At 44.2% G+C, this 24163-nt stretch overlaps 1 long non-coding RNA gene across 4 annotated transcripts in view; it reads left to right on the forward strand.

Annotated features, from left to right (window-relative positions):
- Positions 1–1922: 1922 nt before the first annotated feature.
- The window catches only part of LOC137220949 (uncharacterized), a 58793-nt gene continuing 36552 nt past the window's right edge, over positions 1923–24163 (forward strand). For 2 of the 4 annotated variants that reach the window (XR_010941853.1, XR_010941852.1), the window contains exons 1-4: positions 4535–5272; positions 6400–6485; positions 7976–8057; positions 9555–9636. This is a non-coding gene — a long non-coding RNA (uncharacterized lncRNA). Of the gene's footprint in view, positions 2086–4534; positions 5273–6399; positions 6486–7975; positions 8058–9554; positions 9637–24163 lie in introns of those variants that run through there. The other 2 variants (XR_010941851.1, XR_010941850.1) reach the window with 2 other exon arrangements.

Below are 24163 nucleotides of genomic sequence, written 5' to 3' on the forward strand. Positions count from 1 at the left end.
ATGCGTGTTTTCTACATATTTGACTATGTTTTTGTTTTGTAATTTATTTCATGTGTAGCCATTTTGGATTCCACCTTTAAGTGATATCTTATGATATGTGTCTTTTTCTTTTTGAATTATGTCACTTAGAAAGATCATACGTAACTCCTCCGGAGTTGTTACAACTGGCCATATTTCATTGATTTCCAGGCTGAATAATATTCCACTCTACCTAAGTACAACATCTCTACCCATTTTTTCCCTCCAGAGACATTTAAGTTATATCCTAGTCGAGGATCTTTTAAACAGAGAGGGGGTAAACATTGGGGTGCCTGTGTCCTCTCGATTTTTGTTTTTCTCAAGATATACGCCCATGAGTGCAAGTGCCCTATGCTCTGTAGCTCATTTTTTAGATGCTTTAGTAAACACAATACACTTCTCCAGAATGGCCGTTGGCAATATACATTTCCACTATAAGTCTCACAGGGCTCCCTCTTCTCCTTGCCCTGTCCTGCATTTCTGTTGTTTACGCTTTATGAGGATGGCTCTTCTGACTGATGCGAAGTGATATCTTTTGTAGTATTGACTTCCAGTGCCCACCTGTTTGGTTGGCTAAAAAAGTGTATGCCCTTTTCTTGAATATATACAGAAAAAAACGCATACACCCTTTTTGGCCAACTGCAATGTTGGCAATGTTCAGCTCCTTTTCTTGTGCTTAATGGCGAGTCCTTTCTACCTCCTCAAATCCCTTTCCTGCCATTCTCCCTTGCTTACAAGTCCTTTTCTCTGACTTTCCTCAAGACATTTTTCAGTGATGGATATTTTCAACTCTGCAGTTTCGTGAATTTTACTGCCCCTGAGTTCCATTGTTCAACTTGTGTTTATGGGAACTGGCCACAAAGCAGCGGGATTTCCTCAAGCCCTATACTGTTTCCATGGGCAACCCTAGCTTTTGGTCAATTCGTCTTCCTGATTGGAAATTAGAGTGACATGTGCCTGTCTGAACACCTAGGACTTGTCTCTCATTGTTCCTCATCCTTCCGCTTCATCCTCTGGACAAATTCCAAACTGTACGCAACAGGATGTTGACAGTGCTGACATCTCCAAGTGGGGAGACTGTTAGTAAAGACGCTGGAGGGGTGAACCCGAGCACCAGGAGATGAGGAGATGAGATGCCTTTTCCAAACTCTTCCCGATCAGACGGTATACCATCCTCTGGGTGTGACAGACATGTTTTAGCAGTAGGAAGAGTCCCATTCATGTAAGGAGAACACCAGGGCTTTTTCAAAATCAGTGTCTCCCCGAAACCCAAACTGGGGAATTTTTTAAGCTACGGCTACACATATGTTCATTAAGGGCCTTGGGAAGTAGGCAGAGTCCAAACTTTAGATGATTGAAGTCTTCAGGGTCAGAAGCACTCACCACCAGCTTCCCTTAGGTTACACTTTAACTGTCATTGATAGATGATGTCAATAAAAATATCTATTCTTTTTCAGATTATTTCCCCTTATAGGTTATTGCCAAATGTTGAGTGTAGTTCCCTGTGCTATACAGTAGTTCCTTGTTGATGATCTATTTTATACATAGCAGTGTGTATGTGTTAATCCCAAACTGTTAGTTTATCCCTCCTCCCACCTTTCCCCTTTGGTAATAATAAATTATAAGATTTTATACTTCTCAGAAATGGGGGAGCTGAAAGAGAGGTATCATTTTCAATGGAAAAGCATTTAAAACAAGATTGAAGCTTTAACCAAGATTATTAGATGTACATCCTTGGAAAGAAATCACTTCGTTTCTCTAATATTGACCTGACAAATAAGACAAACCTTTTCATTGAACTTGCTTATAATAAAGTGATGGAAATATCAAATGGAAGCGTTAGAAACATCTTATTTTACCCGAGCCTTATACACTGTTCTATGTTAACTACAGTTTGGCTCACACATCTGTTCATTGAGGTTACAATAGTCTCAATTTCTGTTACTGATCCTCCAGAGTGGACCCCAACAAGTGTCCCCCTGCCCAGTGTCATTGGGGCCAACAGATCGAGACTGAGTTTGGTTCACAAGCAAAGGAAACTTTATATTTTGATCAGAGAATGGAGAGGTGAGAGCATGCACTACCCCGTGGGCTGTGGGCTGGGCTGCTGTGTAGAGATCCTGTCAGAGTCAGTGGGAGGGAGGGAGGGTGCGGAGCTCTCGAGGGCCGGGTTGGCTGTAGCTCAGGCTCTATATCGCGGAGTCTGCACTGGGCCCCAGGAGCTGAGGTGTCGTCCCAGCCATTCTGCACTAGGAAATCTGGTCTGAAGTGCCGGGTGTGGAACCTCTGCATGCGGGACCCTAGGAGCACATGAAATTAGACAAAGCACAAAGGATAAAAAAGGTTAGACTTGACTTTATTGCCCAGATTCTATTTTTATCTCCCAGGGATTTTTAATGGGCTTTGCTGGGGACAAACCCCTCCTCTGCCTTTTGTCCCGTTCCTCATTCTTGGAGTGCTGAGGGTGCAGACGCTTCTTCTGTAACTGCTGAGTGCTGAGTTGGGAGCCCTAATACCCGGGGGCGAGGGTCAGAGCTTCTCCCCAGCAGCCTCCAGGTGACGTTGATTGTCCCCAGGCCCCCTGCCTCCCTGCTCGTCCACCTGAGCACCAGCATTGGAAGTGTTATAGATTCTAATGACCTTTAAGGGTCCAGGAAAGAGATGTGCAGAGACGCTGTGGGGGCCGGTTTCACCCCGCCCCACATTTGTTCGGCCACCTTAGGCTGACCGTTTCTGCCAGCCTAGATGCTCTGACCAGTAGTCTGCGCTTTCTTCAATTAGGCCCCTGAATTAACGTACAAACAGCACCAGGTGTCAGAGCCCTGCCCGCTCAACTCCCAGACAGTCCAGGGTCAGTGGTGATCAAGGACCATGATGGCCACTGAGTCAACAGCCTTTTGAAGTAAACAGGAGTCCAGCCGGTCTTATTGGCCACCATCATCACGGTGTCTGTAGGCTTTTCTATGGTGACAGTGTGATATACGGTTCCCCCGCCAAGATTATTAGCTCCCCTCTGGGTGCAGTAAGTCCTGCAAGCAGTAGTCTACTCTTTTGGGACACACTCTTGTTGTTTTATGAGAGAAACTCCAGGTCAAGTGATGTTCACACGAGTCGTCATGGTGCCCTGTTGCCCCCGGTTATCTGCGGCAGTGGGCCAAGCCCCTTGGTGACCGTAGTTTATCCTACCTGGATGGCATTCTTGCATTGTTCCATTTCAAGTGGTCCCAGTTTTTGCACTAATTCTCCAATGGCGATTCACCTTTCACCGGGAATGTAAAGGTCAAAGGGTTTAGCTAAATTAGGGAGTTCCAGGGCAAGGGTCTGAATTGACTGCTCTTTCCATTCTTGAAAGGCCACTTCTGGATTCTATTCAAAAGGATCATCATCTTTTCCTTTCAGTGTTTCATATAGAGGCCCAGCTAGTAGACTGTAGTTAGGGATCCAGAAGCAGCAAACCCTGGCCTCCCCAGGAACCCCTAAGCTGTCTTCTAGTTTTAGAAAGGGGTAAGGCCGAAAATGGTTTCTTCCTTTTCCTGGGATGGGCTTCTCCGACCTTCTGTGAGAATGAAGCCCAGGCAGGTCACCGCAGTCTGTGATATTTGAGCTTTTTCTTGGACAACTTCTATCCTTTATTGGCTTGGTAGTTCAGAGGCCTCCTTAGTAGGGCTGGCGATCAGAATGTCATCTGCGTACTGAAGGAGGGTTTCATTTTCCAGAGGTAGAACTTTTAGGTATTTAGCTAAGCTTTCCCCAAAGATGGTGTGGGAATTTTTGCAACCTTGGGGCAAGACGGCCCGGAAGTATTGTTTTAGTTGTATGTTGAGTCCTGCCACTCACAAGCCAAAATTTCTTGTGACTCTGGGACTAATGGAATACAAAAGAAGGCATCATTGAAGACTAATACAGAATACCATGTCCTGCTGGTTGGTAGAATGACCAGCAGGGTGTAGGAATTAGGAGCAGCTGGAGGTATATCCTCGGTGGCTTCACTGACTGTCCTGACATCCTTTACCATGTCCCCAGCAGCCCACGGGGCTCTCGTAGTCAGGCCCCTCCCAGGATACAGAGCTACCCTTGCAGGTACCGTGGCAGGGCTGGGCACACAGGAACCGTGCACATAGCCCTCATTGCAGAGCACCCCCAGCTCACCTGTCGCTCAGAGCTGAGACAGAGCACCTCAGAGCAGGTCTTGAACTAACAAACAGCAGCTGCGACAGGTCTGTGACCCTGGGCATCACTCTGTGTGGCCTCCCTCCACCTGGTCTTCCAGAGACTTCCACTGCACCCGGGGCACCAGGCCTCTGTCTCCAACCACCACCTACCCCTCCTCTCCCTGACTCCTGGGTTCCTCTCATTAGGAGAGGGTTTTCTTGAAGTTGTCTCCCACTCATGGGCCAGATAAAATGATTAGAAAACAAGCCAAAGCTGCAGCCCCTTGTCTATCCTGACTCTCAGGAGCCCACACCTGTTCTTTGGACCTGGCCGGTTCAGCAAGTTCCATTTTCTGCAACTGTGAGCCCCTGAGGGGTGATGATTGGCTGACCTGGGCAGCCTTACCGTGCCGGCCAGCCCTCCCCAGGTGTGCCTGGGTTGAGATCAATATAAATACCACTCCAGGCAGCAAGAGCCCCTGCAGCCGTGCCTGACGCCATTTTCTCTGCCCTGTCAGCAGTCTCGGGGCTGGGCTGGTGGGAGGGAGTGAGAGGCCACGGCTTTGTGGGTGGCCCAGTGTGAGTGGGGCTCTGCTGGACTTTCTGCAGCAGTTGCCAGGCTGCCACCTGCTAAAGAAGAGGATGTGTCACCCATACCTGCTGCTGGAATTTCTCCCTGGGCAGAGGTGAGGAAGGAAAAAAGCAGTGGGGGCAGGGACAGGACGGGTATCTCAGGCAGGGAAATGGAAATCTTCCAGAAGAGCACCCAGGGCCAGGACCATCCTGGCTGGCCTGCAGGCACCAAGTCGGCCGGCATGCTGTCACTCGTGTGGCTCTATGGCCCTTCCTCTAGGCTTTCAAGTCCTTGTATATATTCAGGTGTTTTACCTGGGATGGGTGGGAATAGTTCAGCAGCAACTGGCCTGGGGCTCAGCTCACGTTTACTCACAGATGCCTCGGCACGGTGCCCCAGCTTTGCAATGAGGACGCTTGTTGCGTGGGGGCTGCTGGCTGAATGGGAGACGATTCCCCACCACTGACCAACTTCAGAATTGTTTACAACTGGAGCAAGTGCCCTGATACGGTTTTCCTCTGTGGAACTGGTGGGTTCTGTGTTTTTTTTCTCTTTTTCGTTTTTGGTTCAAGGTAGATTTTATTCCTCTTTTTTGTATTTACAGATATAAGCATGGAAATAATTTATTCATATAAATACATGTATGTGCAGGGAATAGTTGTTTTTTCTGTTTTATTTTTTAAATTTTATTTCTTTTTAATTTTGAATTTTATTTTATATTTTTATACAGCAGGTTCTTATTGGTTATCTATTTTATACATATAAATGTATACATGCCAATCCCAGTCTCTCAACTCCTCCCACCACCACCCCCCCAACAGCTTTCCCCCCTTGTTGTCCATACGTTTGTTGTCTACATCTGTTGCTCTATTTATGCCTTGCAAAATGGTTAATCTGTACAGTTTTTCTAGGTTCCACATATATGCATGAATATACAAGATTTGTTTTTCTCTTTCTGACTTACTTCACTCTGTATGACAGTCTCTAGATCCATCGACGTCTCTACAAATGACCCAATTTCATTCCTTTTCATGGCTTAGTAATATTCCATTTTATATATGTACCACAGCTTTATGCATTCGTCTGTCTGTGGGCATTTAGGTTGCTTCCATTACCTCGATATTGTAAATAGTGATGCAATGAACATTGCGGTGAATGACTCTTTTTGATTTATGGTTTTGTCTGGGTATATGTCCAGTACTGGGATTGCTGTATCATATGGTAATTCTATTGTTAGTTTCTTAAGAAATTCCATATTGTTCTCCATAATGACTGTATCAATTTATATTCCCAACAATAGTGGAAGAGGGTTCCTTTTCTCCACACACTTTCCAGCATTTTTTGTTTGTAGATTTTCTATGATGCCTATTCTACCAGGTGTGAGGTGATACCTCATTGTTGAATCCATTTCGTTGAGCAAGGGGTAGGTCTTGTCTATTCCATATTTGGCTTATGGAATGGTATCTGTGCTAATTTCAAACTCTGCTTTTATGCAGCACCCCAACTCACCTTCCCCCTTAAGCAGGCATAAGTTGGTTTTCTAAACTTGAGACCCTGTTCTGTTTTGTAATTCAGTTCATGTGTAGCCAAATTCACATTCCGTGTATTAGTGATACCTTATGATGTTTCTTTTTCTGTGTGACTTATTTCACTTAGAATCATCGTGCCTCAATCCACTCATTATGCTGGTACGGGCCTGGTGACATAGATTTCATTGCTGAGTGGTATTCTGTTGTACATGAGTACCGCAACTTCTTTATCCATTATTTGCTCTCTGGGATATTTAACTTGTGCCACAGAAGAGATTCCTGTAAAAAGAGCCGTCCCAAATTTTGGGGTGGCTGTGTCTTTTTGATTTTAATTTCCCTAAGCTATAGGACCATAAGTGGAGGTGCCCTAGGCTCTGTTGCTTTGTTTTTTAGATGTTTCAGGAAACACCATACACTTCTACAGAGCGGCTGTTGGCAATTTACATCCCGCCCATCAGCATAACAAGGCTCCCAGTTCTCCATGGCCTGTCCTGCCTTTCTGGATTTTACACTTTTTTCAGATGGCCCTTTTGACCGGGGGGAAGTGAGACTTCATTGTAGTGCAGATTTCCTTTGCAAGCTTGCTTGGTTGGCCAAAAAGGGCGTATGCGTTTTTTCCTGAATATATTCAGGAAAACCGCATACGCCCTTTTTGGCCAAGTGCATCATTGTGGACGTTCTGCCTCTTTTCCTATGCTTTCAATGCAATTCCAGTCTACCTCCTGAAATCGGTTTCCTGCAATTCTGCCCCGCTTTCAAGTCCTCTTGGCAGCCTTACTTCAGTATATTTTTGGACGATAGCTGTCATTTATAAGTCTGCAGGTTTGTGAATTACAGAGCCCCTGAGCTCCTTTCTTCACCTCGCTTTCTTGTGAGCTGGCCGCAACACCGCAGGATTGCTTCAGGCCCTAATCTGGTTCCGGCAGGGCATGCTGAGCCTTTGGTTAATTCCTCTTCCTGGTGGGAAATGAGAGTTAAATTTGCCCGTCCAGACACCTCCAGCTAGTCTCTCATTGGTTCTCCCTATTCCTGTTCATCTTCCGCAGAATAGCAAACTGGGCCAAACAGGAGGTTAAAGGCACTGACTCTCCAAGTCGGGAGAGTGTTAGTAAAGTGTCTGGAATGTTGCACCCGAGTACCAGGGGACGAAAACTGAGACATACTGGAACACGTCTCCCGATCACACGGTTGATCATACTCTGGGTTCCACGTGCATGTTTTAGCTGAAGGAAGAATCCCTGAAACCTGGAGAGTTGAGACCCGTGGAATGGGTACCATGCAATATGACTTCAAAGGGTCTTCCTTTGCTCACCGAACCTCTCCAATCCTATCACTGCTGCATTTATGCCCCTTGACACACGCTTGATTCTCTTTTGCAGACATAGCAATCCGTAGGTTTTAAGATACTTAATAGTCAGATACATTCTTAGCGTTTAATATGGGGTGTTGAGTCCATTTCGTTGAGCAAGGAGTAGCTCTTGTCATTACATATTTGGCTTAAGGAACTTTATCTGTGCTCATTTCAATCTCTGGTTTTATGCAGCACCCCAACTCACCTTTCCCCTTAAGCAAGCATAAGTTGGTTTTCTAAATTTTAAACCCTGTTCTGTTTTGTAATTCAGTTCCTGTGTAGCCAAGTTTACATTCCGTGTATTACTGATATCTTATGATGTTTCTTTTTCTGTGTGACTTATTTCAGTTAGAATCATCATACCTGAATCCACTCATCATGCTGCTATGGGCCTGATGACATAGATTTCATTGCTGAGTGATATTGCATTTTACGTATGTACCACAATTTCTTTATCTATTTTTCACTTTCTTCGATATTGAACTTGTACCGTAAACGAGGTTCTTTTAATCAGAGCCGTCCCAAACTTTTGGGTGGCTGTGTCTTTTTGATTTTAATTTCCCTACGCTATAAGAACATAAGTGGAAGTGCCCTAGGCTCTGTTGCTTTGTTTTTTAGATGCTTCAGAAAACACCATACACTTCTCCAGAGTGGCTGTTGGCAATTTACATCCCGCCCATCAGCATAACAAGGCTCCCAGTTCTCCATGGCCTGTCCTGCCTTTCTGGATTTTACACTTTTTTCAGATGGCCCTTTTGACTGGGGGGAAGTGAGACTTCATTGTAGTGCAGATTTCCTTTGCAAGCTTGCTTGGTTGGCCAAAAAGGGCTTTTGCTTTTTTTCCTGAATATATTCAGGAAAAAACGCATACGCCCTTTTTGGCCAAGTGCATCATTGTGGACGTTCTGCCTCTTTTCCTGTGCTTTCAATGCAATTCCAGTCTACCTCCTGAAGTCGGTTGCCTGCAATTCTGACCCGCTTTCAACTCCTCTTGGCAGCCTTACTTCAGTATATTTTTGGACGATAGCTCTCATTTATAAGTCTGCAGGTTTGTGAATTACCGTGCCCCTGAGCTCCTTTCTTCAACTCGCTTTCTTGTGAGCTGGCCGCAACACCGCACGATTGCTTCAGGCCCTAATCTGGTTCAGCCACGGCACGCTGAGCCTTTGGTTAATTCCTCTTCCTGGTGGGTAATGAGAGTTAAATTTGCCCGTCCAGACACCTCCAGCTAGTCTCTCATTGGTTCTCCCTATTCCTGTTCATCTTCCGCAGAAATTGCAAACTGGGCCAAACAGGAGGTTAAAGGCACTGACTCTCCAAGTCGGGAGAGTGTTAGTAAAGCGTCTGGAATGTTGCACCCGAGTACCAGGGGACGAAAACTGAGACATATTTGAACACGTCTCCCGATCACACGGTGGATGATACTCTGGGTTCCACATGCATGTTTTAGCTGAAGGAAGAATCCCTGAAACCTGGAGAGTTGAGACCCGTGGAATGGGTACCATGCAATATGACTTCAAAGGGTCTTCCTTTGCTCACCGAACCTCTCCAATCCTATCACTGCTGCATTTATGCCCCTGGACACACGCTTGATTCTCTTTTGGAGACATAGCAATCCGTAGGTTTTAAGATACTTAATAGTCAGATACATTCTTAGCGTTTAATATGGGGTGTTGAGTCCATTTCGTTGAGCAAGGAGTAGCTCTTGTCTATTACATATTTGGCTTAAGGAACTTTATCTGTGCTCATTTCAATCTCTGGTTTTATGCAGCACCCCAACTCACCTTTCCCCTTAAACAAGCATAAGTTGGTTTTCTAAATTTGAGACCCTGTTCTGTTTTGTAATTCAGTTCCTGTGTAGCCAAGTTTACATTCCGTGTATTAGTGATATCTTATGATGTTTCTTTTTCTGTGTGACTTATTTCAGTTAGAATCATCATACCTGAATCCACTCATCATGCTGCTACGGGCCTGATGACATAGATTTCATTGCTGAGTGATATTGCATTGTACGTAAGTACCACAACTTCTTTATCCATTTTTCGCTCTTTACGATATTGAACTTGTACCGTAAACGAGGTTCTTGTAAACAGAACCATCCCAAACTTTGGGGTGGCTGTGTCTTTTTGATTTTAATTTCCCTAAGCTATAGGACCATAAGTGGAAGTGCCCTAGGCTCTGTTGCTTTGTTTTTTAGATGTTTCAGGAAGCACCATACACTTCTCCCGAGTGGTTGTTGGCAATTTACATCCAGCGCATCAGCATAACAAGGCTCCCAGTTCTCCATGGCCTGTCCTGCCTTTCTGGATTTTACACTTTTTTCAGATGGCCCTTTTGACCGGGGGGAAGTGAGACTTCATTGTAGTGCAGATTTCCTTTGCAAGCTTGCTTGGTTGGCCAAAAAGGGCGTATGCGTTTTTTCCTGAACATATTCAGGAAAAAACGCATACGCCCTTTTTGGCCAAGTGCATCATTGTGGACGTTCTGCCTCTTTTCCTATGCTTTCAATGCAATTCCAGTCTACCTCCTGAAATCGGTTTCCTGCAATTCTGCCCCGCTTTCAAGACCTCTTGGCAGCCTTACTTCAGTATATTTTTGGACGATAGCTGTCATTTATAAGTCTGCAGGTTTGTGAATTACAGTGTCCCTGAGCTCCTTTCTTCAACTCGCTTTCTTGTGAGCTGGCCGCAACACCGCACGATTGCTTCAGGCCCTAATCTGGTTCTGGCACGGCACGCTGAGCCTTTGGTTAATTCCTCTTCCTGGTGGGAAATGAGAGTTAAATTTGCCCGTCCAGACACCTCCAGCTAGTCTCTCATTGGTTCTCCCTATTCATGTTCATCTTCCGCAGAATAGCAAACTGGACCAAACAGGAGGTTAAAGGCACTGACTCTCCAAGTCGGGAGAGTGTTAGTAAAGCGTCTGGAATGTTGCACCCGAGTACCAGGGTACAAAAACTGAGACATATTTGTACACATCTCCCGATCACATGGTTGATCATACTCTAGGTTCCACATGCATGTTTTAGCTGAAGGAAGAATCCCTGAAACCTGGAGAGTTGAGACCCGTGGAATTGGTACCATGCAATATGACTTCAAAGGGTCTTCATTTGCTCACCGAACCTCTCCAATCCTATCACTGCTGTATTTATGCCCTTGTACACACACTTGATTCTCTTTCGGAGACATAGCAATCCATAGGTTTTAAGATACGTACTAGTCAGGTACATTCTTAGGCATTTAATATGGGGTGTTGAGTCCATTTCGTTGAGCAAGGAGTAGCTCTTGTCTATTACATATGTGGCTTAAGTAACTTTATCTGTGCTCATTTCAATCTCTGGTTTTATGCAGCACCCCAACTCACCTTTCCCCTTAAGCAAGCATAAGTTGGTTTTCTAAATTTTAAACCCTGTTCTGTTTTGTAATTCAGTTCCTGTGTAGCCAAGTTTACATTCCCTGTATTAGTGATATCTTATGATGTTTCTTTTTCTGTGTGACTTATTTCAGTTAGAATCGTCATACCTGAATCCACTCATGATGCTGCTACAGGCCTGATGACATAGATTTCATTGCTGAGTGATATTGCATTTTACTTATGTAAGACAATTTCTTTATCTGTTTTTCACTTTCTTCGATATTGAACTTGTACCGTAAACGAGGTTCTTTTAATCAGATCCGTCCCAAACTTTTGGGTGGCTGTGTCTTTTTGATTTTAATTTCCCTACGCTATAAGACCATAAGTGGAAGTGCCCTAGGCTCTGTTGCTTTGTTTTTTAGATGTTTCAGGAAACACCATACACTTCTCCCCAGTGGCTGTTGGCAAATTACATCCCGCCCATCAGCATAACAAGGCTCCCAGTTCTCCATGGCCTGTCCTGCCTTTCTGGATTTTACACTTTTTTCAGATGGCCCTTTTGACCGGGGGGAAGTGAGACTTCATTGTAGTGCAGATTTCCTTTGCACGCTTGCTTGGTTGGCCAAAAAGTGCGTATGTGTTTTTTCCTGAATTTATTCAGGAAAAAATGCATACGCCCTTTTTGGCCAAGGACATCATTTTAGACATTCTCCCTCTTTTCCTATGCTTTCAATGCAATTCCAGTCTACCTCCTGAAATCGGTTTCCTGCAATTCTGCCCCGATTTCAAGTCCTCTCGGCATCCTTACTTCAGTATATTTTTGGACGATAGCTGTCATTTATAAGTCTGCAGGTTTGTGAATTACAGTGTCCCTGAGCTCCATTCTTCAACTCGCTTTCTTGTGAGCTGGCCGCAACACCGCAGGATTGCTTCAGACCCTAAACTGGTTCCGGCACGGCACACTGAGCCTTTGGTTAATTCCTCTTCCTGGTGGGATATGAGAGTTAAATTTGCCCATCCAGACACCTCCAGCTAGTCTCTCATTGGTTCTCCCTATTCCTGTTCATCTTCCGCAGACATTGCAAACTGGGCCAAACAGGAGGTTAAAGGCACTGACTCTCCAAGTCGGGAGAGTGTTAGTAAAGCGTCTGGAATGTTGCACCCGAGTACCAGGGGACGAAAACTGAGACATATTTGAACACGTCTCCCGATCACACCGTGGATCATACTCTGGGTTCCACATTCATGTTTTAGCTGAAGGAAGAATCCCTGAAACCTGGAGAGTCGAGACCCGTGGAATGGGTACCATGCAATATGACTTCAAAGGGTCTTCATTTGCTCACCGAACTTCTCCAATCCTATCACTGCTGCATTTATGACCCTGTACACACGCTTGATTCTCTTTTGGAGACATAGCAATCCATAGGTTTTAAGATACTTACTAGTCAGCTACATTCTTAGGCGTTTAATATGGGGTGTTGAGTCCATTTCGTTGAGCAAGGAGTAGCTCTTGTCTATTACATATTTGGCTTAAGGAACTTTATCTGTGCTCATTTCGATCTCTGGTTTTATGCAGCACCCCAACTCACCTTTACCCTTAAGCAAGCATAAGTTGGTTTTCTAAATTTGAGACCCTGTTCTGTTTTGAAATTCAGTTCCTGTGTAGCCAAGTTTACATTCCGTGTATTAGTGATATCTTATGATGTTTCTTTTTCTGTGACTTATTTCAGTTAGAATCATCATACCTGAATGCACTCATTATGCTGCTATGGGCCTGTTGACATAGATTTCATTGCTGAGTGATATTGCATTGTATGTAAATACGACATCTTCTTTATCCATTTTTCACTTTCTGCGATATTGAACTTGTACCGTAAACAAGGTTCTTGTAAACAGAACCATCCCAAACTTTGGGGTGGCTGTGTCTTTTTGATTTTAATTTCCCTAAACTATAGGACCATAAGTGGAAGTGCCCTAGGCTCTGTTGCTTTGTTTTTTAGATGTTTCAGGAAGCACCATACACTTCTCCCGAGTGGTTGTTGGCAATTTACATCCAGCGCATCAGCATAACAAGGCTCCCAGTTCTCCATGGCCTGTCCTGCCTTTCTGGATTTTACACTTTTTTCAGATGGCCCTTTTGACCGGGGGGAAGTGAGACTTCATTGTAGTGCAGATTTCCTTTGCAAGCTTGCTTGGTTGGCCAAAAAGGGCGTATGCGTTTTTTCCTGAACATATTCAGGAAAAAACGCATACGCCCTTTTTGGCCAAGTGCATCATTGTGGACGTTCTGCCTCTTTTCCTATGCTTTCAATGCAATTCCAGTCTACCTCCTGAAATCGGTTTCCTGCAATTCTGCCCCGCTTTCAAGACCTCTTGGCAGCCTTACTTCAGTATATTTTTGGACGATAGCTGTCATTTATAAGTCTGCAGGTTTGTGAATTACAGTGTCCCTGAGCTCCTTTCTTCAACTCGCTTTCTTGTGAGCTGGCCACAACACCGCACGATTGCTTCAGGCCCTAATCTGGTTCTGGCACGGCACGCTGAGCCTTTGGTTAATTCCTCTTCCTGGTGGGAAATGAGAGTTAAATTTGCCCGTCCAGACACCTCCAGCTAGTCTCTCATTGGTTCTCCCTATTCATGTTCATCTTCTGCAGAATAGCAAACTGGGCCAAACAGGAGGTTAAAGGCACTGACTCTCCAAGTCGGGAGAGTGTTAGTAAAGCGTCTGGAATGTTGCACCCGAGTACCAGGGTACAAAAACTGAGACATATTTGTACACATCTCCCGATCACATGGTTGATCATACTCTAGGTTCCACATGCATGTTTTAGCTGAAGGAAGAATCCCTGAAACCTGGAGAGTTGAGACCCGTGGAATTGGTACCATGCAATATGACTTCAAAGGGTCTTCATTTGCTCACCGAACCTCTCCAATCCTATCACTGCTGTATTTATGCCCTTGTACACACACTTGATTCTCTTTCGGAGACATAGCAATCCATAGGTTTTAAGATACGTACTAGTCAGGTACATTCTTAGGCATTTAATATGGGGTGTTGAGTCCATTTCGTTGAGCAAGGAGTAGCTCTTGTCTATTACATATGTGGCTTAAGTAACTTTATCTGTGCTCATTTCAATCTCTGGTTTTATGCAGCACCCCAACTCACCTTTCCCCTTAAGCAAGCATAAGTTGGTTTTCTAAATTTTAAACCCTGTTCTGTTTTGTAATTCAGTTCCTGTGTAGCCAAGTTTACATTCCCTGTATTAGTGATATCTTATGATGTTTCTTTTTCTGTGTGACTTATTTCAGTTAGAATCGTCATACCTGAATCCACTCATGATGCTGCTACAGGCCTGATGACATAGATTTCATTGCTGAGTGATATTGCATTTTACTTATGTAAGACAATTTCTTTATCTGTTTTTCACTTTCTTCGATATTGAACTTGTACCGTAAACGAGGTTCTTTTAATCAGATCCGTCCCAAACTTTTGGGTGGCTGTGTCTTTTTGATTTTAATTTCCCTACGCTATAAGACCATAAGTGGAAGTGCCCTAGGCTCTGTTGCTTTGTTTTTTAGATGTTTCAGGAAACACCATACACTTCTCCCCAGTGGCTGTTGGCAAATTACATCCCGCCCATCAGCATAACAAGGCTCCCAGTTCTCCATGGCCTGTCCTGCCTTTCTGGATTTTACACTTTTTTCAGATGGCCCTTTTGACCGGGGGGAAGTGAGACTTCATTGTAGTGCAGATTTCCTTTGCACGCTTGCTTGGTTGGCCAAAAAGTGCGTATGTGTTTTTTCCTGAATTTATTCAGGAAAAAATGCATACGCCCTTTTTGGCCAAGGACATCATTTTGGACATTCTCCCTCTTTTCCTATGCTTTAAATGCAATTCCAGTCTACCTCCTGAAATCGGTTTCCTGCAATTCTGCCCCGATTTCAAGTCCTCTCGGCAGCCTTACTTCAGTATATTTTTGGACGATAGCTGTCATTTATAAGTCTGCAGGTTTGTGAATTACAGTGTCCCTGAGCTCCTTTCTTCAACTCGCTTTCTTGTGAGCTGGCCGCAACACCGCAGGATTGCTTCAGACCCTAAACTGGTTCCGGCACGGCACGCTGAGCCTTTGGTTAATTCCTCTTCCTGGTGGGATATGAGAGTTAAATTTGCCCATCCAGACACCTCCAGCTAGTCTCTCATTGGTTCTCCCTATTCCTGTTCATCTTCCGCAGACATTGCAAACTGGGCCAAACAGGAGGTTAAAGGCACTGACTCTCCAAGTGGGGAGAGTGTTAGTAAAGCGTCTGGAATGTTGCACCCGAGTACCAGGGGACGAAAACTGAGACATATTTGAACACGTCTCCCGATCACATGGTGGATCATACTCTAGGTTCCACATGCATGTTTTAGGTGAAGGAAGAATCCCTTAAACCTAGAGAGTTGAGACCCGTGGAATGGATACCATGCAATATGACTTCAAAGGGTCTTCATTTGCTCACTGAACCTCTCCAATCCTATCACTGCTGCATTTATGCCCCTGTACACATGCTTGATTCTCTTTTGGAGACATAGCAATCCATAGGTTTTAAGATACTTACAAGTCAGGTACATTCTTAGGTGTTTCATATGGGGTGTTGAGTCCATTTCGTTGAGCAAGGAGTAGCTCTTTTCTATTACATATTTGGCTTAAGGAACTTTATCTGTGCTCATTTCAATCTCTGGTTTTATGCAGCACCCCAACTCACCTTTCCCCTTAAGCAAGCATAAGTTGGTTTTCTAAATTTGAGACCCTGTTCTGTTTTGTAATTCAGTTCCTGTGTAGCCAACTTTACATTCCGTGTATTAGTGATATCTTATGATGTTTCTTTTTCTGTGTGACTTATTTCAGTTAGAATCATCATACCTGAATCCACTCTTCATGCTGCTACGGGCCTGATGACATAGATTTCATTGCTGAGTGATATTGCATTGTACGTAAGTACCACAACTTCTTTATCCATTTTTCGCTCTTTGCGATATTGAACTTGTACCGTAAACGAGGTTCTTGTAAACAGAGCCGTCCCAAACTTCCGGGTGGCTGTGTCTTTTTGATTTTAATTTCCCTAAGCTATAGGACCATAAGTGGAAGTGCCCTAGGTTCTGTTGCTTTGTGTTTTAGATGTTTCAGGAAACACCATACACTTCTCCTGAGTGGCTGTTGGCACTTTACATCCCACCCATCAGCATAACAAGACTCCCAGTTCTCCATGGCCTGTCATGCCTTTCTGGATTTTACACTTTTTTCAGATGGCCCTTTTGACCGGGGGGGAATTGAGACTTCATTGTAGTGCAGATTTCCTTTGCAAGCTTGCTTGGTTGGCCAAAAAATGCGTATGCATTTTTTCCTGAATATATTCAGGAAGAAACGCATACGCCCTTTTTGGCCAACTGCATCATTGTGGATGTTTTGCCTCTTTTCCTATGCTTTCAATGCAATTCCAGTCTACCTCCTGAAATCGGTTTCCTGCAATTCTGCCCCGCTTTCAAGTCCTCTTGGCAGCCTTACTTCAGTATATTTTTGGACGATAGCTGTCATTTATAACTCTGCAGGTTTGTGAATTACAGTGCCCCTGAGCTCCTTTCTTCACCTCGCTTTCTTGTGAGCTGGCCGCAACACCGCACGATTGCTTCAGGCCCTAATCTGGTTCTGGCACGGCACGCTGAGCCTTTGGTTAATTCCTCTTCCTGGTGGGAAATGAGAGTTAAATTTGCCCGTCCAGACACCTCCAGCTAGTCTCTCATTGGTTCTCCCTATTCATGTTCATCTTCCACAGAAATTGCAAACTGGGCCAAACAGGAGGTTAAAGGCACTGACTCTCCAAGTTGGGAGAGTGTTAGTAAAGCGTCTGAAATGTTGCACCCGAGTACCAGGGGACGAAAACTGAGACATATTTGAACACGTCTCCCGATCACACGGTGGATGATACTCTGGGTTCCACATGCATGTTTTAGCTGAAGGAAGAATCCCTGAAACCTGGAGAGTTGAGACCCGTGGAATGGGTACCATGCAATATGACTTCCAAGGGTCTTCATTTGCTCACCGAACCTCTCCAATCCTATCACTGCTGTATTTTTGCCCTTGTACACACACTTGATTCTCTTTCGGAGACATAGCAATCCATAGGTTTTAAGATACGTACTAGTCAGGTACATTCTTAGGCATTTAATATGGGGTGTTGAGTCCATTTCGTTGAGCAAGGAGTAGCTCTTGTCTATTACATATTTGGCTTAAGGAACTTTATCTGTGCTCATTTCAATCTCTAGTTTTATGCAGCACCCCAACTCACCTTTCCCCTTAAGCAAGCATAAGTTGGTTTTCTATATTTCAGACCCTGTTCTGTTTTGTAATTCAGTTCCTGTGTAGCCAAGTTTACATTCCCTGTATTAGTGATATCTTATGATGTTTCTTTTTCTGTGTGACTTATTTCAGTTAGAATCGTCATACCTGAATCCACTCATGATGCTGCTACAGGCCTGATGACATAGATTTCATTGCTGAGTGATATTGCATTGTACGTAAGTACCACAACTTCTTTATCCATTTTTCACTTTCTGCGATATTGAACTTTTACCGTAAATGAGGTTCTTTTAATGAGAGCTGTCCCAAACTTTTGGGTGGCTGTGTCTTTTTGATTTTAATTTCCCTAAGCTATAGGACCATAAGTGGAAGTGCCCTAGGCTCTGTTGCTTTGTTTTTTAGATGTTTCAGGAAACACCATACACTTCTCCAGAGTGGCTGTTGGCAATTTACATCCCGCCCATCAGCATAACAAGGCTCCCAGGTCTCCATGGCCTGTCCTGCCTTTCTGGATTTTACACTTTTTTCAGATGGCCCTTTTGACCGGGCGGAAGTGAGACTTCATTGTAGTGCAGATTTCCTTTGCAAGCTTGCTTGGTTGGCCAAAAAGGGCGTATGCGTCTTTTCCTGAATATATTCAGGAAAAAACGCATATGCCCTTTTTGGCCAAGTGCATCATTGTGGACGTTCTGCCTCTTTTCCTATGCTTTCAATGCAATTCCAGTCTACCTCCTGAAATCGGTTTCCTGCAATTCTGCCCCGCTTTCAAGTCCTCTTGGCAGCCTTACTTCAGTATATTTTTGGACGATAGCTGTCATTTATAACTCTGCAGGTTTGTGAATTACAGTGCCCCTGAGCTCCTTTCTTCAACTCGCTTTCTTGTGAGCTGGCCGCAACACCGCCGTATTGCTTCAGGCCCTAATCTGGTTCTGGCACGGCATGCTGAGCCTTTGGTTATTTCCTCTTCCTGGTGGGAAATGAGAGTTAAATTTGCCCGTCCAGACACCTCCAGCTAGTCTCTCATTGGTTCTCACTATTCCTGTTCACCTTCCGCAGAAATTGCAAACTGGGCCAAACAGGAGGTTAAAGGCACTGACTCTCCAAGTCGAGAGAGTGTTAGTAAAGCATCTGGAATGTTGCACCCGAGTACCAGGGTACGAAAACTGAGACATATTTGAACACGTCTCCCGATCACATGGTTGATCATACTCTAGGTTCCACATGCATGTTTTAGCTGAAGGAAGAATACCTTAAACCTTGGTAGTTGAAACCCGTGGAATGGATACCATGCAATATGACTTCAAAGGGTGTTCATTTGCTCACCGAACCTCTCCAATCCTATCACTGCTGCGTTTATGCCCCTGTACACATGCTTGATTCTCTTTCGGAAACATAGCAATCCATAGGTTTTAAGATACTTACTAGTCAGGTACATTCTTAGGCGTTTAATATGGGGTGTTGAGTCCATTTCGTTGAGCAAGGAGTAGCTCTTGTCTATTCCATATTTGGCTTAAGGAACTTTATCTGTGCTCATTTCAATCTCTGGTTTTATGCAGCACCCCAACTCACCTTTCCCCTTAAGCAAGCATAAGTTGGTTTTCTAAATTTGAGACACTGTTCTGTTCTGTAATTCAGTTCCTGTGTAGCCAAGTTTACATTCCGTGTATTACTGATATCTTATGATGTTTCTTTTTCTGTGTGACTTATTTCAGTTAGAATCATCATACCTGAATCCACTCATTGTGCTGCTAAGGGCCTGATGACATAGATTTCATTGCTGAGTGATATTGCTTTGTAAGTAAATACCACAACTTCTTTATCCATTTTTCACTTTCTGCGATGTTGAACTTGTACTGTAAACGAGGTTCTTGTAAACAGAGGCGTCCCAAACTTTGGGGTGGCTGTGTCTTTTTGATTTTAATTTCCCTAAGCTATAGGACCATAAGTGGAAGTGCCCTAGGCTCTGTTGCTTTGTTTTTTAGATGTTTCAGGAAACACCATACACTTCTCCTGAGTGGCTGTTGGCAATTTACATCCCGCCCATCAGCATAACAATGCTCCCAGTTCTCTGTGGCCTGTCCTGCCTTTCTGGATTTTACACTTTTTTCAGATGGCCCTTTTGACCGGGGGGAAGTGAGACTTCATTGTAGTGCAGATTTCCTTTGCAAGCTTGCTTGGTTGGCCTAAAAGGGCGTATCCGTTTTTTCCTGAATATATTTAGGAAAAAACGCATACGCTCTTTTTGGCCAAGTGCATCATTGTGGACGTTCTGCCTCTTTTCCTGTGCTTTCAATGCAATTCCAGTCTACCTCCTGAAGTCGGTTTCCTGCAATTCTGCCCCGCTTTCAACTCCTCTTGGCAGCCTTACTTCAGTATATTTTTGGACGATAGCTGTCATTTATAAGTCTGCAGGTTTGTGAATTACCATGCCCCTGAGCTCCTTTCTTCAACTTGCTTTCTTGTGAGCTGGCCGCAACACCGCACGATTGCTTCAGGCCCTAATCTGGTTCCGGCACGGCACGCTGAGCCTTTGGTTAATTCCTCTTCCTGGTGGGTAATGAGAGTTAAATTTGCCAGTCCAGACACCTCCAGCTAGTCTCTCATTGGTTCTCCCTATTCCTGTTCATCTTCCGCAGAAATTGCAAACTGGGCCAAACAGGAGGTTAAAGGCACTGACTCTCCAAGTCGGGAGAGTGTTAGTAAAGCGTCTGGAATGTTGCACCCGAGTACCAGGGGACGAAAACTGAGACATATTTGAACACGTCTCCCGATCACACGGTGGATGATACTCTGGGTTCCACATGCATGTTTTAGCTGAAGGAAGAATCCCTGAAACCTGTAGAGTTGAGACCCGTGGAATGGGTACCATGCAATATGACTTCAAAGGGTCTTCATTTGCTCACCGAACATTTCCAATCCTTTCACTGCTGCGTTTATGCCCCTGTACACACGCTTGATTCTCTTTTGGAGACATAGCAATCCATAGGTTTTCAGATACTTACTAGTCAGGTACATTCTTAGGCGTTTAATATGGGGTGTTGAGTCCATTTCGTTGAGCAAGGAGTAGCTCTTGTCTATTCCATATTTGGCTTAAGGAACTTTATCTGTGCTCATTTCAATCTCTGGTTTTATGCAGCACCCCAACTCACCTTTCCCCTTAAGCAAGCATAAGTTGGTTTTCTAAATTTGAGAACATTTTCTGTTTTGTAATTCAGTTCCTATGTAGCCAAGTTTACATTCCGTGTATTAGTGATATCTTACGATGTTTCTTTTTCTGTGTGACTTATTTCAGTTAGAATCATCATACCTGAATCCACTCATTATGCTGCTACGGGCCTGATGACATAGATTTCATTGCTGAGTGATATTGCATTGTACGTAAGTACCACAACTTCTTTATCCATTTTTCACTTTCTGCGATATTGAACTTTTACCGTAAATGAGGTTCTTGTAAACAGAGCCGTCCCAAACGTTGGGATGGCTGTGTGTTTTTGATTTTAATTTCCCTAAGCTATAGGACCATAAGTGGAAGTGCCCTAGGTTCTGTTGCTTTGTGTTTTAGATGTTTCAGGAAACACCATACACTTCTCCCGAGTGGCTGTTGTCAATTTACATCCCGCCCATCAGCATAACAAGGCTCCCAGTTCTCCATGGCCTGTCCTGCCTTTCTGGATTTTACACTTTTTTCTGATGGCCCTTCTGACCGGGGGGAAGTGAGACTTCATTGCAGTGCAGATTTCCTTTGCAAGCTTGCTTGGTTGGCCAAAAAGGGCGTATGCGTTTTTTCCTGAATATATTCAGGAAAAAACGCATACGCCCTTTTTGGCCAAGTGCATCATTGTGGACGTTCTGCCTCTTTTCCTGTGCTTTCAATTCAATTCCAGTCTACCTCCTGAAATCGGTTTCCTGAAATTCTGCCCCGCTTTCAACTCCTCTTGGCAGCCTTACTTCAGTATATTTTTGGACGATAGCTGTCATTTATAAGTCTGCAGGTTTGTGAATTACAGTGCCCCTGAACTCATTTCCTCAACTCGCTTTCTTGTGAGTTGGCCGCTACACCGCAGGATTGCTTCAGGCCCCAATCTGGCTCTGGCACGGCACGCTGAGCTTTTTGTTAATTCCTCTTCCCGGTGGGAAATGAGAGTTAAATTTGCCAGTCCAGACACCTCCAGCTAGTCCCTCATTGGTTCTCCCTATTCCTGTTCATCTTCCACAGAAATTGCAAACTGGGCCAAACAGGAGGTTAAAGGCACTGACTCTCCAAGTCGGCAGAGTGTTAGTAAAGCATCTGGAATGTTGCACCCGAGAACCACGGGACAAAAACTGAGACATACTGGAACACTGCTCCCGATCACACGGTTGATCATACTCTGGGTTCCACATGCATGTTTTAGCTGAAGGAAGAATCCCTGAAACCTGGAGAGTTGAGACCCGTGGAATGGGTACCATGCAATATGACTTCAAAGGGTCTTCATTTGCTCACCGAACCTCTCCAATCCTATCACTGCTGCATTTATGCCCCTGTACACATGCTTGATTCTCATTTGGAGACATAGCAATCCATAGGTTTTAAGATACTTACTAGTCAGGTACATTCTTAGGCGTTTAATATGGGGTGTTGAGTCCATTTCGTTGAGCAAGGAGTAGCTCTTGTCTATTCCATATTTGGCTTAAGGAACTTTATCTGTGCTCATTTCAATCTCTGGTTTTATGCAGCACCCCAACTCACCTTTCCCCTTAAGCAAACATAAGTTGGTTTTCTAAATTTCAGACCCTGTTCTGTTTTGTAATTCAGATCCTGTGTAGCCAAGTTTACATTCCGTGTATTAGTGATATCTTATGATGTTTCTTTTTCTCTGTGACTTATTTCAGTTAGAATCATCATAACTGAATCCACTCATTGTGCTGCTACGGGCCTGATGACATAGATTTCATTGCTGAGTGATATTGCATTGTAAGTAATTACCACAAATTCTTTATCCATTTTTCACTTTCTGCGATATTGAACTTGTACCCTAAATGAGGTTCTTGTAAACAGAGCCGTCCCAAACTTTGGGGTGGCTGTGTCTTTTTGATTGTAATTTCCCTAAGCTATTGGACCATAAGTGGAAGTGCCCTAGGCTCTGTTGCTTTGTTTTTTAGATGTTTCAGGAAACACCATACACTTCTCCCCAGTGGCTGTTGTCAATTTACATCCCACCCATCAGCATAACAAGGCTCCCAGTTCTCCATGGCCTGTCCTGCCTTTCTGGATTTTACACTTTTTTCAGATGGCCCTTTTGACCGGGCGGAAGTGAGACTTCATTGTAGTGCAGATTTCCTTTGCAAGCTTGCTTGGTTTGCTAAAAAGGGCGTATGCGTTTTTTCCTGAATATATTCAGGAAAAAACGCATACGCCCTTTTTGGCCAAGTGCATCATTGTGGACATTCTGCCTCTTTTCCTATGCTTTCAATGCAATTCCAGTCTACCTCCTGAAATCGGTTTCCTGCAATTCTGCCCCCCTTTCAAGTCCTCTTGGCAGCCTTACTTCAGTATATTTTTGGACGATAGCTGTCATTTATAACTCTGCAGGTTTGTGAATTACAGTGCCCCTGAGCTCCTTTCTTCAACTCGCTTTCTTGTGACATGGCCGCAACACCGCAGGATGGCTTCAGGCCCTAATCTGGTTCCGGCTCGGCACGCTGAGCCTTTGGTTAATTCCTCTTCCTGGTGGGAAATGAGAGTTAAATTTGCCCGTCCAGACACCACCAGCTTGTCTCTCATGGGTTCTCCCTATTCCTGTTCATCTTCCGCAGAAATTGCAAATTGGGCCAAACAGGAGGTTAAAGGCGCTGACTGTCCAAGTGGGGAGAGTGGTAGTAAAGTATCTGCAATGTTGCACCCGAGTACCAGGTGACGAAAACTGTGATACATTTGAACACGTCTCCCGATCACAGGATTGATGATACTCTGGGTTCCACATGCATGTTTTAGCTGAAGGAAGAATTCCTTAAACTTGGAGAGTTGAGACCCGTGGAATGGGTACCATGCAATATGACTTCACAGGGTCTTCATTTGCTCACCGAACCTCTCCAATCCTATCACTGCTGCGTTTATGCCCCTGTACACACGCTTGATTCTCTTTCAGAGACATAGCAATCCCTAGGTTTTAAGATACTTACTAGTCAGGTACATTCTTAGGCGTTTAATATGGGGTGTTGAGTCCATTTCGTTGAGCAAGGAGTTGCTCTTGTCTATTCCATATTTGGCTTAAGGAACTTTATCTGTGCTCATTTCAGTCTCTGGTTTTATGCAGCACCCCAACTCACCTTTCCCCTTAAGCAAGCATAAGTTGGTTTTCTAATTTTGAGACCCTGTTTTGTTTTGGAATTCAGTTCCTGTGTAACCAAGTTTACATTCTGTGTATTAGTGATATCTTATGTTCTTTCTTTTTCTGTGTGACTTATTTCAGTTAGAATCATCGTACCTGAATCCACTCATTATGCTGCTACGGGCTTGATGACATAGATTTCATTGCTGAGTGATACTGCATTGTACGTAAGTACCGCAAGTTCTTTATCCATTTTTCACTTTCTGTGATATTGAACTTGTACGGTAAACGAGGTTCTTGTAAACAGAGGCGTCCCAAACTTTGGGGTGGCTGTGTCTTTTTGATTTTAATTTCCCTAAGCTATAGGACCATAAGTGGAAGTGCCCTAGGCTCTGTTGCTTTGTTTTTTAGATGTTTCAGGAAACACCATACACTTCTGCTGAGTGGCTGTTGGCAATTTACATCCCGCCCATCAGCATAACAAGGCTCCCAGTTCTCCATGGCCTGTCCTGCCCTCTGGATTTTACACTTTTTTCA

This window comes from Pseudorca crassidens, chromosome 3, assembly GCF_039906515.1.
Source record: "Pseudorca crassidens isolate mPseCra1 chromosome 3, mPseCra1.hap1, whole genome shotgun sequence".
Lineage (NCBI taxonomy): Eukaryota > Metazoa > Chordata > Mammalia > Artiodactyla > Delphinidae > Pseudorca > Pseudorca crassidens.